Genomic DNA, 19,328 nt, shown 5'->3' on the forward strand with positions numbered 1-19,328 from the left:
TCTTAATAAAGCTGCAAATGGATCCCCGCTCTGCCGACCCATCATTACAGAAGACTTCGCCAACACAAGATCCAGCAGCTACCGTGAGTGTTCCTGTCTCAGCTAACATGAGTCCATCCGTCCAGTTAATGTGTCTCCGTCAAGGAGACAGAACGATAGAGGACTATGTCAAGGACTTTATTGAACTGGCACACTTAACCACCTTTGACACTGTATGCCTCATGATATTCTTTCGTGGGGGACTGTCTGATCCGCTCCGTTCCATCATGCCATTGCATGACCCTGATGGGACGCTAGAACAATATATAGATCTGGCATTACAGATGAGTGGCTCTAGCTTTACCGTGGGTGTCGCGGAGGAACGCGACACCTCGTCCCCTCATGTAATGGCTGCCTCTACAGAGAGCATTCATAAAATGGCGGCCACAACAGCATCACATCATGTCTCCACTGATCTTCCAGAGCCAAGTCAAGTCTCCGTTGACCGTCTAGAATCACGTCACGTCTCTGAATCTGTCCGGAAGCGGAAAGGGTTGCGTTCCAGCGTGGATGATCCACCGCTGACTTCAGCACGAGCGGCGGGCATTCCTAAACCTCCGCCGGCCGCTTCGCACTCAAGCAACGCACTCAGGGTTTACAGCTGTTTTGTAATAAACTAAATGTAATATTAAAGCTTTAAAATTGAATTATCACTATCACAACACAAATTCAACTTACGGAACGAACGTGGCGCCAGTTCCGTTTTTTCCGTAAGCTTTTTGAAGAATATGGTGTTCTGGTGGAAGCACTTGTGATGCGATCATTTGTGCCTATAAACCATATACGTTTTGATTTTTTTTTTTTTCGAAAATGACCGATCGTTTTGCTAGATAAGACCCTTAGTTGGGTGTGTCTATTTTGCACTCTTTACATTTTAGAGTGTCCCCCCTTCAGTGCTGTGCACTTTTTTTCTTGCACAGTGTCTGATTTGTAGTTTGTACCAACAAAAGAGTTGTCGTATTTTTTCGTATTTTGTCATTTTTGACCGCAAAGAAGGTAAGTGTGACTATTTCTTTTACGACACTTTAACATGTGAATCATGTCCTTGATTTTTTTTTTTTTTTTTTTGTGTTCATATTGCTAATGCGACAAAAGTCACCAAGTGTCATCTTATTCTGATGAAGCTATGATTTTTAACATTTCTCGGTCAAAAATGACCGAAGAGGGCCAGAGGGTTAACCCTCAAACGTCCCTCATTTCCTGTTTATCAGTGTGGTCTTTGGGGTCAATATGACCCCAAGCATTTATGGAGCAATTGTACATAAAATATAAATTTTTAATAATACAAATTTATATATCAGTTATTAGGTGATTTCAATCTCACGATGCTCTATCGACACTAACTTCATAGTGTTTAACACCTCCGCTTAATGATGTTTTATTAACAAAGTTCAGGAGGAGCAGGTTCAGATAATTAACCTAATTAGCACAAGTGGAAAGCATTCAGCTAATCAACCAACAACAAGGGGTATATATACCGCAGACTTGTCTCTGTTCATTGACAGTTTATCAGCATTAGGTCCCGCTCTACGTTCCCAACATGTCTGAAATCGAGCTCTCACCATCCGATGAGAAATCCTTCGTCCTCGAGGAATCTTTACCGCAATTCTCTGGCCTAAAGAGCAATTATCCTCCACCCAGCACCACCGCCGATCCCTCGATGTTATCTCATGGGCATCAACCCAAACAAACCGGTCCCAGCACACCGAGGCCTACACCGGCCACCACGGGCAAAACATCCGCAATCTCTTTCCCTCTCTTTCTCATCTCTGGCCCATTTAATCCTTCAAGAAATGGAAAATAAAGCCTCTCGAACACAAAGCTTATGTCTCGGGCAAAGCTGCACTCTTCCCGCAAAGGAATGGGCCTTCCTCCAGCGTCAGGCCCCTGCAGCAGGCCTTCAACAAGCCACGCCGCAGATTCATTTTTCGGCCAGCTCCCACTCACCACCCCCGAAAAAAAATGTAAGAGCACAGCTCAAATCCTTTTCGTTTTTCTGCCCCTGGTTGAATTTCACTTTGCTTCAGTTGCAAAATCACGAGCATAGTTTATGCTATCTGGATACTCAATTTGGATCATGTTTTAAACCGTTTTCATACAAGTGATTTGCCGTTTCTAATCTAACGCTCTGCTTCCTTGCATTTTAAATGCACGCGTACAAACTGCTGCTTGGACATTACGTGCAGTCAGATCGCACGCACAGTTGCACTCAGAAATTTTAATAAGAACTTATTGTCAGCGATTTATAAACAAAATCGATTAGAAACTTAAAGTTATATAGCATTATGTGTTTCTGCTTTGAAGTAACTTAAAACCCAGCTTCACTATTGTTAAAGAGACGCTGCACAGACTGGTAGGACAAATTCATACACACATTCATTCTCACTAATGGATTCAAATAAATTCCACGTCATCTGTATCTGATAAGTAATGTAAATCAGCTTTAGTGATACCAGGAAAATAATTTTGGCTGCACAGCAGAAAATGGTGTCATTGTCTAGCTTAAGTAAGTTCAGTATTGATTCATTCTGTTGTAAAAACCATTAGTTATTCAGTTAGATAATTTATCTATACAACAGCTCTGGAGGAAACAGTGATGTTGAATATCAAGTGTCCCCAACTAAGCAAGCCAGAGGCGACAGTAGCAAGGAACCACGGCTGCCCCAAAAAGGCAGAGAGCCTCCCGAGTTGTCGCCTTCAGCCTGTTTGACGAAGCTGTCCCACAGCGTCACGCTGATCTTGCCCGTCCCGTCGCAGATCAGCACTTCTTTCAAAGGGTCTAACTGAATGTGATGGAACCCTGGCATGGTCTTGTCATAATTGATCAGGGGAATATGGAGAACTGCATTGGGGAAAGTTTGGAAGGCTGCACCCTGCTACCACGCTCTTGCTCAGATTTGTAGGTTTCCCCTGCTCCCTATTATTCAGGCCAAAAGAGAGGACCACGTGTTGGGCCCCCAATGACACATCGATTTTTGATTAACTTTATATTTAGATTGGGTTAAGATTTCTTGCTAACATTTTTCTTTGATAATACTTGTATTTTTTCATTTATTTTATGAATATATTTTTGTAAGCAATAAAATCGATCTGACCTTGGATCTCCCAATTGCATCAGTTTGCAATAAATATTTTCTAAACACAGTAGATTCTTAAATGCTATATGACAAAACAATTACCTGCACACAGAGCAGTAAAAGAGAAAGTAGTGAGTCATGTAGTTACAATACAGTTCCATCTATTCAAAATACATTTCACTTTGTTAGAAAGCACATGGAAAAATGCCGCACATGGAAAGATCATAAATGCATGAAAGTGGAAATAAAATAGGGGTGTAACGACACGCTCAGGTCACGATACGGTACGTATCTCGATACTGGGTTCACGATATGATACGCATCACGATATTTTGAAGAAAATTTAAAAAATGAAACAAATTCAAATAACAGATTTATTAAAAAAAAACATTAACAAATTTCAATAACTTTCTTTGTTGTACATACAAGATCACATATCAAGGTTTAATAAAAACCTTCTGTTTTTAAATTAACAACTGAATAGGTCTGTCTGTCACTGAAAAAAAAAGAGTTAAATTTAACGTGAACTTACAATTAAGAAGCCTAAGACAGAACTTCTTTAAGCCAAGCATTGCAAGCACCTTTTGCTTTTCCAGAAACAAGCTGAAAGTCGCTGCAGAAACAAGGCTGTGTTGTTGCAAAGTGCCAGACGAGCATAAATTAGCAATAGGCTATAACTGAGACATGTTTTGAGACCGGCGGAGATGACAGCATGGAATAAAGCCGCTCATACCAGCCTCCTATGTTTCTGCCATTGCCTCATCATAACGCAGTAGTCCAGCGCCGGCTACACATTGTCATGACGTAAATAAGACAACATCTGTATTGCAAACCCCTCCATGTTGCGGTTGTTGTTGATGTTTTGGCGTAGCTATACCTACCAACGCAACGTCATTACCATAGAAACCAATGCAGATATTCCGGAAAACGAAAAAGCACCATGGACACACAAATTGGATCTGAACAGTTGCAATACACAGTGTGGACGTCAATCATTTTAGATCAGATTCCTTTCGGATACACAAATAATTGAATTTGGACTTTCAGTCTGAACGAGGCTTAAATATGCAGTGGCAACCCGGCTTCTCTCACTGCCACCTCCATGTTGCATGCGTTGTCAGTAACAACAGCAGTACTAAGAGGAGCCTTTTCATGCTTTTAAAACTTCAGCTATATTAGTTCCAGTGTGTGTTTAAAAAAAAGCGGGCGAGTCTGAAACATGAAACTTTTTTTTTTATTTATTTATTTTATATAACCATCGACCTGTCACATGACTGGAAAACCAAAATGCTGCCAGACGTTGGACTTATAAGAAGACAGGGCATCTTCAATTTCAGTTTCAGCCGAACTCATGTTGCCCTAATGTTCAGTTCAAGCGATTTCTGCGGCGCTGTTGCAGAGGAGGTCTACGATACATATCGTAACATTTTTGCATCGCGAAATATCGTTACGTTTTAAAAAGGGTAACTTGAAGGGGTGTAACAAGTAGTGTAACTATTTCAATTAGTTTATTAACATAATGTAACTGATTATATTTGATTACTTTTCTAAATTTCTAACAAATGTTTTCAACTGTTAATCATTTTCAAACATTTAAACCAGGCAGGGTTAACCTTACAGTAGTACTCAACACTGATTACTGTCAGACTTTCAAAATTCTTCATCACTTGAATTAAGATTATAGTAATTTAATTTTAAAGCACAGCCACCACAAAATCAGACTTTAGAATCTCTTTTTACTTTAAGATCATTCTGAGGTTAAATACAGATTTCTGGACTAAATGATTTTTAATTTTCCAGCACTGGAAAGCATTTTTATCACTCACCATGGTGGCAACTCTCAGACAGGTTGCAGCCTAAAGCTTTCAGCAGTAATGTGGATTGATGTAAATGGTAGACATGGGATGCTGCAAATTCAACCAATCAAAAGCATCAGAATAGCATCGCTTTGCCTAACGGCCTTTAAATGGCAGGAGGCATCGTGCACATCAAAAACAGGCAAAGTGACAAAACAATATTATTCAACTAGTGCTGCTGTCAATTGATTAAAAAACATAACTAATTAATCATGATTAATAGCACCCAATATTAAAGTTTTTTTTAATATATTTTTATATTGTAATTATTTGACACACTGCCAACAGTGCCGGTGAATTTATACCGGGAAGAGACCCCTGTCTGGTATTTCCTTATAAGTACTGGACTTTATTCTACACCTGTGTCTGGAAAGATCTGAATGACAGTAGAGAAGAACCTTTGTACATCTCAGAGCGGGATGGGGTAACTCCTAATCATCGCTACAGAGTGGTCGGTGATCACTCTAAAAAGAAGCCTGCTGAGTGCGTTTACATATTCTGCTGCAAAGACAAGGCGAAGCTCAGCGATCGCTCAGGATTCATCCTACAAAATGAGCATCGCGCTATATACGAAGTGCAATTTTTATTCAAGTGGTGCGATCGGGATCTGCTGAGTTGTCTTTTTTCAATCAAAAACAAAATGTTCAAATGGTGTGACATGCGTGATGGATACAATAAAGTTAAAGTGCAGCTGTTCCACCCTGAGAGATGCGCGCGCAGCAGTACATACTCTTTGCCGTCCCCGCCCATTCACTATGCCCATAAAGCGAGTGGTAAGCCAGTCCCACCCCACACAACATCTTTATAAGCCATGTCTCAAGACGATGCTCACGGCTGCAGCTACGATGTCGCTTTCGACCCTGGGGTTGACCCACCTGATGACAACGCTACTGATACTATTCTGACGGACGAACCTGGGGCATCTGATACCAATAAATGATGGTTAGATAAATTCTGCAAAGAACTTGGATATCGCAACCTGAGTTTCCTAACTGGTCTGTCTGACACTGCCTCTACCTTAACCGAAAAGGGAATTGATGCCCCAAGACGGATGCTTCACCGACCTCGGATTCAAAATCATAAAAGCTCTGATTGCCGTACTTCTGCAACATCTCATCGACGAAAAGCTAAAGGAGGACTGTGAAGGCTGTGCGATAAATCATCCGAGCCAACTGCAACATTCATGCCTGTTTGAACCACCCACATACTTTTTCGACACCCACTTTGATGAGCTGACCCGCAAACTGTTTAAACCTGATCTATGAACCATCATAGCCTATGCCCTACACCGGTCTGGCTTAAAGTCACATCCTCAGCGAATTCAAGGAACAGCCGGAGCTATTTTGCACGAATTAAAAGACGAACCATTCATAGCTGCAAAGCTACAAGAAATCAGAGTCAAACTTCTGGACAAATCCTGTGAGAAAGTTGTGCACGACACCGTCGATCTCTGGCAAGGTTTCTCAATTGTGAATGGAGAGTGAGCAAGACCCCACCACCATGGGCGCTGTATGTAGCCAAAGTAACATCATAGAAATTCTGTTTAAAGGTCATTACAAAAGACAAATGATTACATTATTGAAAAATATGATCGAAGATGCCCTCGATTCGGATGATGATGATGATTGTGATGAGGATACGACCCATGAATCAAAATTCAAGAAATACATGCGTCATATTAAAGGGCTGGCTGATTCATAGGAAGATTTGACAAACATATGTGTTAAAGGGACTGAACCATATTGTAAGATGATACGAAATGTTCTGGATGCAATGACTCAATGTAGCGAAGACTTTCGCCTCGGTGACATCCTCTGTATCTACACATGTAACAGATGTTTGTGTGGAATTGGCTAGAAAACGTGATGTTGATTGTTTCACCATCGGTGATATTGTTGAAACAACGGTCAACTATGCTCTAACTGTGATTTGAAGGCATGCAGAGACTATCGCTAATGTTATTTTTTTAACATTTTACTTACTTAGAGCATGAGGCCATTATCTATCTTTCTGGCTAGATTACATCTTATATCATTATAACGTTTTACTTAGTGTGTAGCCCATTTCAATGTATTCTTTTATTCTTATTTAGAGTTTATTATGTAATCACATTTTAATTTATTCATTTATTACTTATGGCATGCTGTCATTATGTATTATGTTCTTAATATTTTTCTGTAACGCCATTATTTTGATTTTTTTAATAAAAGATTGAATCTCCCTGTTTGTATGTCTTATTCTTTTGTGCAGTTTGAAACGACAACATGTCAGAGCTTATGAAAAAAGCTTATTACACGCCGCCCAACCCCGGTTCTTTGGATGGTAAAAAACGATTAAAAGACTCTGTCTTAAAGGATAGTGGAGTATGTCTAACCGATAGAGGTTTCGGATTGGCTGGCCGGGGAAGACGCTTACACATTACACAGAACAGCGCCTATAAAATACAAACGCAATAGAGTTGTCTTGTACGGTGTGGATTCCCAGTTCCAAGCGGATCTCGTTGACATGTCGGCCTTTTCCAAGGACAATGATAATAATATATATTTGCTAACGTGCATCGACGTATTTAGCAAGTACGCATGGGCTCGTGTGGGCTGGCGATGGCATCCGGAAGACATCTTAAAAATCAAGTGCTCTATTGACAGGGATGACTTTCTGAACGGATACACCCTTTATGCCTTCAACCTCACGCCTGACGAAGAGTGTGGTCAGCACGTATCGCTTATCAAGTCAGGCAACATCAGACTCGAGGCCTGCTTCAGACAACCGTTGCTGCATACTATTAATTTAATTGTCTACTCTGTATTTGACAGTATCATTGAGATGTCTAACCGCAGACAGGTCCTGGTCGATTACTATTGAAATTACTGCCTGCGGTTTATAGGAATCGTAACATAGAGAATGTTAAGGGCCACTTTGCACAATGTTAAAATGAGTTTGATTGTAAAATGAGCCGTCGTTGTTTAGGCGTAGCTTTATGTATCAGTTTTAACAGCGGTAGATGTTTACAAAGTCTGGCAGACATGACGTCTGATCACATTCTTTTTTTCGGGAGATAAACCACTTGGCGGTTGGAAAGCAAACCGGTTTTGAGTCTGTATTGTTCAGGAGTTTTTGCTTTATAGTCTATCATTAAATATCCAAAAGGCCTGCTGGTAGCATCTTGATAACACTCCATAAAGTATTTTGCATTTCCAGGATACATTTGACGTCCTAGTATCGCTACTTGATTGGCATCCCGTGGGTTTTTAAACAAAATCATATAATTTGTGTTTAAGCTAAGGTTTTGCTTTGAGTGAATAAATTTTGTACAATATAAATAGCGCTGAGATTATGGTGATGTAGAAATTGAGTGAAAACCTTTTCGACCTGGTTGTTCCCACCCGCTTCGTTCATTAGATCATCCAGAATCAAAAGATTTGTTTTGGTCACAGGTAATAAATCATCATCATTGAGACTTGCCGGTAATCCTTCCACAAATTGAATGTCATACAGTTTAAGTGATTCATCATACAGAGGTTGCCAACAACTGTAAATATAAACAATGTTTTCAGTTTTTTTAGAAATCAATTTCACCCCATTTTCCAGCAGACTTTTTACAAAATAACTCTTCCCTGAATTTGAAGGTCCGCTGATTACGGCGGAGAATTGATGCTGAAGTCTGAAATCAAAATTAGAAGCATCCCGAAGCCCCCTGTGCAGCATCGAATCAGTAGCCATAAGGAAGAGTGGTGAAATCTGACAAAAGTCAACGTTTATTTTACACCACCTTAAACCTTTTAACGACTGATTTGTTGTGCAAAGTGAGAGTCTTTTTATCCCTCACAATATTTTCAGTGTGGGCCAGGATGCATTGTGTGCTGTCGCGTGCTGTCACATAGCTGTCAACCAGACCAATAAGACTCTCCAACCGAATAGCTTGGGAATTTTTAGCGTTAAGCGTTATACCCTTTGCCTTCATGCATACTTTACCTTTGGCGGTGCAATACCTGTAAGATTTTGGTCCGCTAGAGCAAAATTCCGTAATATAATCTCCGTCGTCTACCTCATTCATCAGCTCTCCCAAATGATCCCCTAGAGGTGGGTCCCAGTCACCCTCCCTAGATACGAAAATAACGCTGTCCGTGTCTGAGTATAACAAATGGTCGCCGAGTTTGTCCATGAGTTCGTACAACTCCAAGCGTGCGTGAGTCATAGTAAACGCACCGACAAACACATTAATGTCACGAGTCTCCTGAACTTCATCTTTTGTGGAGCGATGCTGGACAAGAGCAACGTCGTCCGAGACGAATGTGAAATATGACAGACTGTCGGTATCACCAAAAACAATTCTGGTGAAATGCTCGGGGTCTTTCACAAGAGTAGTTTGAGGTAAATTCTCCCTCATAGAGAACCGTCCCCAAAGACTATTCAACAATAATTTGTTGATAGACCTCTGAGCTGGGTTGTGGGAGATCTTTTTGGGGTCGAGACGAATACACTCTTTCTCATAATACTCATGAATGTAAGACTCTGTCAGCATCAGTGACAACATTTGATGGGTAACCGGATGCCTGCTGTTTCAAACGTAAAAAAGTCTTTACGTAATTGCAAAACAATGTATCCGACCTTTGTGGAAAATGCCAAAGTTCATCGATCTTGACTACCACGTAACCCTTCTCTATGGCTTTTAAAAGTTTGAGACTGACCCAGCAACCTGTGAGCGCCCTCTCTTCATCCGTATGGCTACAGTTCATTGTCTGGTTTGGACGTGCACGCATGTATGACATAACGGAAACATAAGTTTCCCACCGCATCGGTAAGGGAGAACGGGGTGCAGTAATTTGCGGGGCGGATAAACGGTAGCTCTGATAAGACCGTAATAATTTTCGATCGGTTCAAAATCTTTGAAAATGATTTGGGGGTGTCCAATCGGATAGCTTTTCCTAGCCTGGCAGAAGGGATATAAGCTGGTAAAATCTACGTAACTTATTTTCTCACCATCGGCCGTTTTGTGACTTTTTTATAAGCATTAGTACATCCCCGAAACAACGCATCTCGTGTTTTCAGTCTCTCAGGGGCTGAATAGTTACTCATAAATTCCATCACAGAAGGGTCGGTCGGCTTCATCTTTTCCGATTCACACTCCCAAAGAACCTCAATTTGCAAACCATACGCATTCCGCAGAATATCAACCTTATCATCAAATTGCCTCCTGAGAACCCCATAGGGCACTCCTGACATGGGATTCGTCCGATGGGGTTCAAAGCGGCATTCGTGACCATGATGTAAACATCCGTTGTACTCTAGCCCATGCCTTGTCCCTGACTTTTAATAGAAACCGTCTAAAAAGAAACGACCGATCGACACTTCGCCGTGGTTTACAGCATGATGAATATCCACATCTCGAATCTTTTTTACATACTTGAGCCATTCATTCGAAGCATTCGAGTAGGTCTTACTCTGTCGGACGTATGCGTTATTGTGCATCAGAGCCAACGTATCTCTTTCGAGATAATGTGTTTTGAAGACGCCCATACAGCACAATGCTAAAGTAGTAAAGCTGAATGTATCAAGTTCGGTACATTCTATGAACACCTCTCTGTATTTCATGCATGCTTCACGTAGCAAGACAACATCGTTCACGCTGTATTCACACAACTCTTTTCTGAAGTTAAACAATTTACCCGAAACGCTGGTGTACCACGCATCAAACTTTACACGGTCTTTATCAGACATGTTTTCGTAGTTCTAGAACTTTTTAGCTGTTGATTCATCGCTGTGCAAAAGCTTCGTCGTACATGAAGATTAATTTACAACCTTGCATTATGACATCTAACACAATCCCCGCATTGCAGAAATACTCCAGAATTAGAAACCAATCAAATCTGGATGCGCAATGAGCTATGAAGCAGTATCCTTTGTATCGCGGTTGTCTGATTTGATCAGTAAATAGATTGACATCGTAATTATTCCCATCTGTTAAAATGGTTTGAATGGGTGATGTCAGAGAAGACCCCGTAAGGGTAATATTGATTACGCTAGCATCACCGCCAATGTCTCTAGCAAAGGACACTATTTCGCTAAAAGCATTGTGTAAAAAAATGTGATACGATGCTAAATCTGTAGAGTTAATCTCTCTCAGATTCAGCGGTCTTCGCAATTGTACGCTATTGAAACGGGGTCTCGGTAATATACGGTAACCATTTACTTCCCCGCCCTCGCGAATCAAAGTATCAATGTCTGCTCATGTTAGTTGCGATATACCTGTAGGGGGATCGGGGGTGCTGCATTGCTGGTTGACGGTCGCACCAGGCTTGCAGGCTGAGCTGCGACAGTAGATGCATTACCCGTTGATCCATGACTATTATTTAAAGCTCCGCTGTCATGTGCGAATCGTATGTCTCATGTGATTAATAATTTCTGTAATCAGGAATTTGGTCAATAGAAGATTGCAAATGTTCCAAATTAGAAGTTTGTTGTAATGGTACATCATACATCTACGAAATCTGTATACATATTTATCAATTGTTGTAATCTTTCACACATGTGATGCGGATTTGCATTTTGTATTTCAAACATACTCTGTAACAGGTCTGAGAGAGTTTGGTCTGGTTGACAGTTGGGTGCTTCAGCTGTGGAAAAAGATTTCTCTGCATCCATTTTAAATCTTTATTTTTAGGCCAAAAGCGAACATAGTATGCAATATCACAAAATTAAGAAAAAGAAAAAACAATTAAAGGTACTACAATCAGAAAAAAATCATGACATGTCTGTTCTGAAAAAGGTACTACAATCACATGTAACTAATACCATAAAATTGAATACATAATCCATTATACATTTCTAACTTGGATGTGCACAGGTAACCAGTCTGAATATCATACTGGTCATCATTTCCGCACCCCGTCCCCTGCACTTCTTCTTCTTCTTCCTCCGGCGTTTTGTAAAAAGGATACGGCGTCTGTCTGTCTCTCACTGTAGCCTCGTCGTATCGATCACTGGTCCAAGACGATCGATCCCATTCGCTGACCTGTGATTCCGTCCATGTTAAAACATCATCCCCGCTCCTGACGTGTCTATTTGTATAAAATAATTAAAAACATCAAAACTAATTTTCCACGTCAATGGATGTTATGCTGGGGAATACTGTGATTAATATAACTGTAAATCTGAAAAATAAGATAGTCTTACCCTGAGGGGTTTGGTGTGAATTAGATCCAGTTGTTTTTCCGTTTCCTCTGAGGTTCAACGACGCATACGTCAGACTTTATGTCAGAATCTGATGTGAGGTTGATTATTTGTTCAGCACAGCCGATGCGTCTATCTGTATAAAATAAATAAAAAAACATCAAAAACTATTTTCTACATCAAAGGTAATGCTGTGAATATTGTAAAAATTTCTCTAAAAAAATAATAAAAGAAAGATAGTCTTACCATTAATTAGATTAACCTGAGGAGTTTGGTGTAGGGTAGAGTCATCTATGTTTTTCCGTTTCCTGGGAGGTTCAGTGACACACACCTCAGACTCTTCGCCTGAATCTGACATGAGGTCTACCGGTTCAGTAGTACTGATTATTTGTTTCCCCGGAGATCTCGCTGACGTGTAAGTAGTACAGGGATCTCTTATCCTATCAGCATCGCTGGTGCTCGGCCCATGTTCTTCAAAATCCTGTGTCAGATCAATAAACCCCGGTTGTGTCACTAGAAGCGCTATTTTTATAAAAGATAAATATGGTTAATATTTGGCATTAACATTATATAATATTATTACAAAAAAAAAAAAAAAAAATTACCGGCATCTGAGACGTGTACGTCCATCTGGGGTTCCCGTCACTGTAAACAAATAACAAATTGGTAAATTTCATTTTGTATAAATAAATAAAATATACACTTACAGAGATTTATGGTGGTGAATGCATTCTGTTCAACATTTGTTTATATTAAATATATAAAAAGCCTGTTATGAATTTACCCAATTAATAATTAGATCCATATTCAAACAAACATTTCAATTAACATTAAACTAGAAATTTATCTAAAGTAAACATTGTTAAAAAAAAAAAAAAAAAAAAAAAGCAGCAGTTTGGCATCTTGCGGGGAATATAGAACCCAAACATACTTTAAACAGAAACTAAATGTAATTAAATATCAATTATTATTTTTAGCTTTACAAAAAATGAAAAGGTAGAAAATAGTAAGTGAAATATATAACATTTAAAACAAATTAAACAAGAATTTATCAAAATTAAACAATGTTTAAAAAAAAAAAAAGGCAGCAGTTTGGCGGCATCTTGTGGCCACAGTGCAGAAACGCAACTACAGAACCCAAGCATACTTTAAGCAGAGACAAAATGTAATTAAATATCAATTATTATTTTTAGCTTTACAAAAAATGAATAGGTAGAAAATAGTAAGTGAAATATATAACATTTAATACAGATTAAACCAGAATTTATCTAAATTAAACATTGTTAAAAAAAAAAGCAGCAGATTGGTGGCATCTAGTGGACAATGTATAGAGACGCAGCATCATTGCAACATATTAAAGCATAAGCATTCATACAATATAACTTTTTAACAGACATTTTATATAAATTAATAATAAAATCATGTAGACAATATACCAGCAGTATGTGAAAAGCCATTTATAAATGCATCATTAAGAAAATACTTTTGCACGTGTCGACTGTGAAGACGGCAGATTGCAAGCACATTTAAACACAACGGAAAATCACAGGATCGTTAACCCAAGCTTAGCGTGTATGAAAAACTACATGTACGCCATATCAGGAAGTCTGCAAAGCGTAATCGGTATGAAAAAAACTACAATTTGTTTCATGCAATTATACGTCAGCATGGTCTAAACACGCCGAGTTATGACGTAACGTTATCTTGGCTTGCGTTGACAATAAGAATAACAATAACAACAGAATGGGTAATTTGTGACAAAATCTTAACATGATCAAACAATAGAATAACTATAGACAGATAGGTAATTCGTGACAAACATGACGATGCAATCTTAAGCTACTCCATAAATATCAACGCATAAAAACAGAAAAGTCAAACAGACAACAAAAAGATGAATAAAGCTTTCGTCAATTGTGAAAACAGTAATTCAAACAACATAGCTATCATAATAATGATGATGAGAAAATAACGAACATAGGTCATTAAACAATGACATTAAGAAAATGTAGATCGTCATTACAGAAAAACAATCTTTCATTTAAACATTCTATATATATTAAACATAGTTTATCGCTAGCTGGTACGTAGGAATGGCCTAAGTAGAAAAAAATTGAGTAATACGACGATTAGAAAATTTTTTCCTAATACTTTTCAACAAAATACTAACATCCTTACTAAAACGCATGCATTTCAGAAGACACAGGTTAAATATGAAAAAAAGAAACTAACCTTTTGTTGTCATCTTTTTCGGAGACTTGGAGAAAAGCAGCAGAAGATTTCGTTTTCTCACAGAAAAGTGTAACTAAGATATGACACTGAGCAACTTCATACAAGCAAGCAATCCCAGCGTGAAATAGAGGGACGGGGCCTTGTTTTATTATTCTACATGGGGGGAAATAAACATGTGTAGAACAAATTAAGTCACCAGATAATGGCTTAAATATGTTTAGAATGTATTAAATTGTGATTTTTTTATTTTTATTTTTTTTTTTTAATTATGTTTGATCTACATTGAATATATCCCTATACCAAGATATCGCTATATGAATATGTTTAACAAGATATGTAGGTTATAATAGAATATAGATATTAGAAAATGTGTGCATGTACAGGTGCTGGTCATATAATTAGAATATCATCAAAAAGTTGATTTATTTCACTAATTCCATTCAAAAAGTGAAACTTGTATATTATATTCATTCATTACACACAGACTGATATATTTCAAATGTTTATTTCTTTTAATTTTGATGATTATAACTGACAACTAAGGAAAATCCCAAATTCAGTGTCTCAGAAAATTAGAATATTGTGAAAAGGTTCAATATTGAAGACACCTGGTGCCACACTCTAATCAGCTAATTAACTCAAAACACCTGCAAAGGCCTTTAAATGGTCTCTAAGTCTAGTTCTGTAGGCTACACTATCATGGGGAAGACTGCTGACTTGACAGTTGTCCAAAAGACAACCATTGACACCTTGCACAAGGAGGGCAAGACACAAAAGGTCATTGTAAAAGAGGCTGGCTGTTCACAGAGCTCTGTGTCCAAGCACATTAATAGAGAGGCGAAGGGAAGGAAAAGATGTGGTAGAAAAAAGTGTACAAGCAATAGGGATAACCGCACCCTGGAGAGGATTGTGAAACAAAACCCATTCAAAAATGTGGGGGAGATTCACAAAGAGTGGACTGCAGCTGGAGTCAGTGCTTCAAGAACCACTACGCACAGACGTATGCAAGACGTGGGTTTCAGCTGTCGCATTCCTTGTGTCAAGCTACTCTTGAACAACAGACTGCGTCAGAAGCGTCTCGCCTGGGCTAAAGACAAAAAGGACTGGACTGCTGCTGAGTGGTCCAAAGTTATGTTCTCTGATGAAAGTAAATTTTGCATTTCCTTTGGAAATCAGGGTCCCAGAGTCTGGAGGAAGAGAGGAGAGGCACACAATCCACATTGCTTGAGGTCCAGTGTAAAGTTTCCACATTTAGTGATGGTTTGGGGTGCCATGTCATCTGCTGGTGTTGGTCCACTGTGTTTTCTGAGGTCCAAGGTCAACGCAGCCGTATACCAGGAAGTTTTAGAGCACTTCATGCTTCCTGCTGCTGACCAACTTTATGGAGATGCAGATTTCAGTTTCCAACAGGACTTGGCACCTGCACACAGTGCCAAAGCTACCAGTACCTGGTTTAAGGACCATGGTATCCCTGTTCTTAATTGGCCAGCAAACTCACCTGACCTTAACCCCATAGAAAATCTATGGGGTATTGTGAAGAGGAAGATGCAATATGCCAGGCCCAACAATGCAGAAGAGCTGAAGGCCACTATCAGAGCAACCTGGGCTCTTATAACACCTGAGCAGTGCCACAGACTGATCGACTCCATGCCACGCCGCATTTCTGCAGTAATTCAGGTAAAAGGAGCCCCAACTAAGTATTGAGTGCTGTACATGCTCATACTTTTCATGTTCATACTTTTCAGTTGGCCAAGATTTCTAAAAATCCTTTCTTTGTATTGGTCTTAAGTAATATTCTAATTTTCTGAGATACTGAATTTGGGATTTTCCTTAGTTGTCAGTTATAATCATCAAAATTAAAAGAAATAAACATTTGAAATATATCAGTCTGTGTGTAATGAATGAATATAATATACAAGTTTCACTTTTTGAATGGAATTAGTGAAATAAATCAACTTTTTGATGATATTCTAATTATATGACCAGCACCTGTATATACCGGAGATTCACAGACGCATGTCAGTACAGATTTTATGTTCTTGTTCTTGCATCTTATCCCGCTTAAATTGTTTAATAGCCCTTGAATGAATGATAGCATGATCATATGTAACCCCTCTACCCAGAAAAATATCTGAAAATATTCAGATGTAACCCCCTACATTTTCATAAGTAACTGTAATTTAATTAGATTTTTTCTCAGTAACTGTGACGAATTACAGTTACATTTATTTTGTAAGTAAAATACATGTACAGGGCTCGAAATTAACTTTTTTACTTGGTAGCACTGGTGCTCCCAAATTCAAAAAGTTAGGAGCACCGGCAAAAATTTAGGAGCACGACAACTAAAAGCCTTGTCATTCGCTTGTCCAAATAATAAAAGTTGTTTGTCTGGAAAAAATAGGATTCTTGTGTTGTAAATATAACTTATTCTGAAGCAATATTCTCATCAGTGTTAACTCAGCTTTGACATTTAAATCAGCATATTTGTGATATTTACTCTGAGGGCTTTTTTTTTTTTTTTTTTTACCTTATAAAGGGCTTTTTCCTCTAATCTTATTAAGTGTATACTTCATATTTCATTTAAAATTCTTAAATTTGATCAGTAAATTTAATTAGAATCATAAGACACTATAGAGCTGTTACCAGTCAAATTAAATAATTTACACTGAAAAATTATAATGTTATGAGAATGTTTTATTTTATTTTATTTATTTTTTTAATATACAAATAAGAAATGTTGGAAAGAATGATACTTTTAAACATGAAACTAAACCGCCAGTAGGTGGCGGCAGGTGACCTTCTTTAGGAGTGAGTCATTGAGTCATTCATTCAATAATGACGCAGTTGTTTATGATTTGGTCATTGATTCTTTGACTCAACCGATTCGTTCAAAATGCTGAATCATTCAGTAATGAAAGAAAACACGATTGTGTTGTCATGAAATGCGCATGGTTCTGCTGTCTTTGTTTGGAACTATTTTCGCTGCTGAAACAGAACAAAAACAGCCACTATCGCGTCTAAAATGTGAGTGATTTAATTTTAACTACTTTTTACGGTTTATTGAACTGTTGTATGAAACCAGTGTTACATTTTCAATCGTGATGGTTTTATTCAGGATATTCAGGAAAACTGTAGGGCTACTCTTGGTCGTGTAATGTTGCTTAACTGTATCATATGTTTTAAATGTAGTGATGGGCAGATTGAGGCTTCGTGAAACACTGAAGCAGTTGAAACAAATGTGCCGTAATGTGTCGAGGCTTCGAAAAAACCTGACACCCGTCTCTACGGTGACCCATAGTGGTCAGAACAGTGCAAATGCAACAAAACTCAGGCCAAACATGCATTAAAAACACCTTTTACAAATGTATTGCAAAAGTTTTATTGAAATCTATCAAATGCAATTAACTAATCATCTAATAAGATCAAATATAGAGTGTCTGTATAATATGTGTTTTTTTTAATCAATTTTCAAGGCTTGTTTCTCTTTTCCATGGCTCAAGCTAAACAGGCCAATAAGAGATTAATAACTACTATTATTCATTTTAATTATTCTAAGGTCTAATTAAAACATAGGGTAAAACCCATAGACACTTGTTCAATAGTTCTCAGTGAATCTGCATGATTCATGGGTTCACTTTATCATTGCCTCTCTCTACTTTATCATCGCCTGAACCATTGAAATTTCAAACTGTTTTGAAATGTTTTGAAACAGTGATGACGTAATGAAGCCTCGTTTTCTAAAATCACATGACTTTGGCAGTTTGATACACGGTCCGAATCACTGATTGGAAACAAAAGATTCATAAAGCTTCATGAAGTAGTGTTTCAAAATCGGCCATCACTACTTAAATGTAAAACCTCAAGTGTTAATGTCGAGCCCTCTGTAACAGTGTTCTTTTCATCATCTCTCTTCAGCTCTTTATATTTTGTGCGATAGTTTGCTCCCTGTCACGTGACAACGGAGCACAGTGAAAGGGAGTGATTGACTGCTAATAATAACCAAACTAAAATCTGCTTTAAACTTAAGAATGTAAAGATGAAATTTAATTGCTTATGTGACAGAACGGTGGACCGCTTACTGCATCAGCTCACAGCAGGCACATACTGTGCTGTAATTAGCGTGCGTTCTGTAGAGATATGAAAACAGGTCGCACCTTTTAAGGTCACAAACATTAAATTTAGGGAGCATATGCGACTAAAATGGTCGCAATTTTGAGCCTTGATGTAACTAGTTGCTCCCCAACACTGCTTGCATTGAGATCTCTTCTCTGATGACGTGTTTACTGGCGCAACCTGTCAATCAAATGACATCACAGCAATAGCAATGGCCGAGTTTCACTCGAATATACATCACAAAAAGGAAGAAAAGACTATCACAACTTCTGTTTCATGTCAACTTTAAGGGTCTGATGTCATGTTTTTGTTTCCACACATTGACCACAAGTTTGTTTGCCACTAGCTTTAAGAAGAAGACGAGTGCTGACTACATCTACAACGAACAAGAAACAAGATCATTTAATGTTTGACGGTTAAAGAGCAGAAATGTCTGATGGTATTTATGAAGATGTGATCAGGACTGAGTCTGAGGGAATGAACACAGACAGAGTGGAGATGATGGTGGAAATCTATGAGAGTGCAGAATGTGTGAGAGATCATGACTTCAGGACAGAGACAAACACACTCCAACCACTTCAGCGTACAGGTAATCACATTCATTACTTTGATCAAATCATCAGAGTCTGCACATGTTCAGTCATCTAATGTCATTCCTGTGGTGTTCAGAAGTGATTGTGTGAAGATCAGAAGCAGCTACAGTGTGTTTGGTTCTGATTTGTGTTCTTCTGATGCTATTGTAGGATTTAATAACTAACCATTTGTATATGATTTTGGAGAGAGAAAAAAAACTGACTAAAATGTTTACTCAGCCTGTGTGTTTCAGTTAGGATGGTCAGTC

The 19,328-nt window shown here is 38.5% G+C and overlaps 1 protein-coding gene and 1 long non-coding RNA gene across 6 annotated transcripts in view; both read left to right on the forward strand.

Moving 5' to 3' along the window:
* LOC127511454 (C-type lectin domain family 4 member M-like) overlaps positions 1-19,328 on the forward strand; it is a 173,901-nt gene that overhangs the window by 106,723 nt on the left and 47,850 nt on the right. The gene's annotated exons all lie outside the window — the stretch shown is intronic.
* LOC127511275 (uncharacterized) overlaps positions 1-19,328 on the forward strand; it is a 53,206-nt gene that overhangs the window by 17,243 nt on the left and 16,635 nt on the right. For 4 of the 5 annotated variants that reach the window (XR_007929953.1, XR_007929954.1, XR_007929955.1 and 1 more), the window contains exon 1: positions 18,703-19,076. The exons of the other annotated variant lie outside the window; for it this stretch is intronic. This is a non-coding gene — a long non-coding RNA (uncharacterized LOC127511275). Of the gene's footprint in view, positions 1-18,702; positions 19,077-19,328 lie in introns of those variants that run through there. 5 annotated transcript variants of the gene reach the window in all.

This window comes from Ctenopharyngodon idella, chromosome 4 (assembly GCF_019924925.1).
Source record: "Ctenopharyngodon idella isolate HZGC_01 chromosome 4, HZGC01, whole genome shotgun sequence".
In the NCBI taxonomy this organism is placed as follows: domain Eukaryota; kingdom Metazoa; phylum Chordata; class Actinopteri; order Cypriniformes; family Xenocyprididae; genus Ctenopharyngodon; species Ctenopharyngodon idella.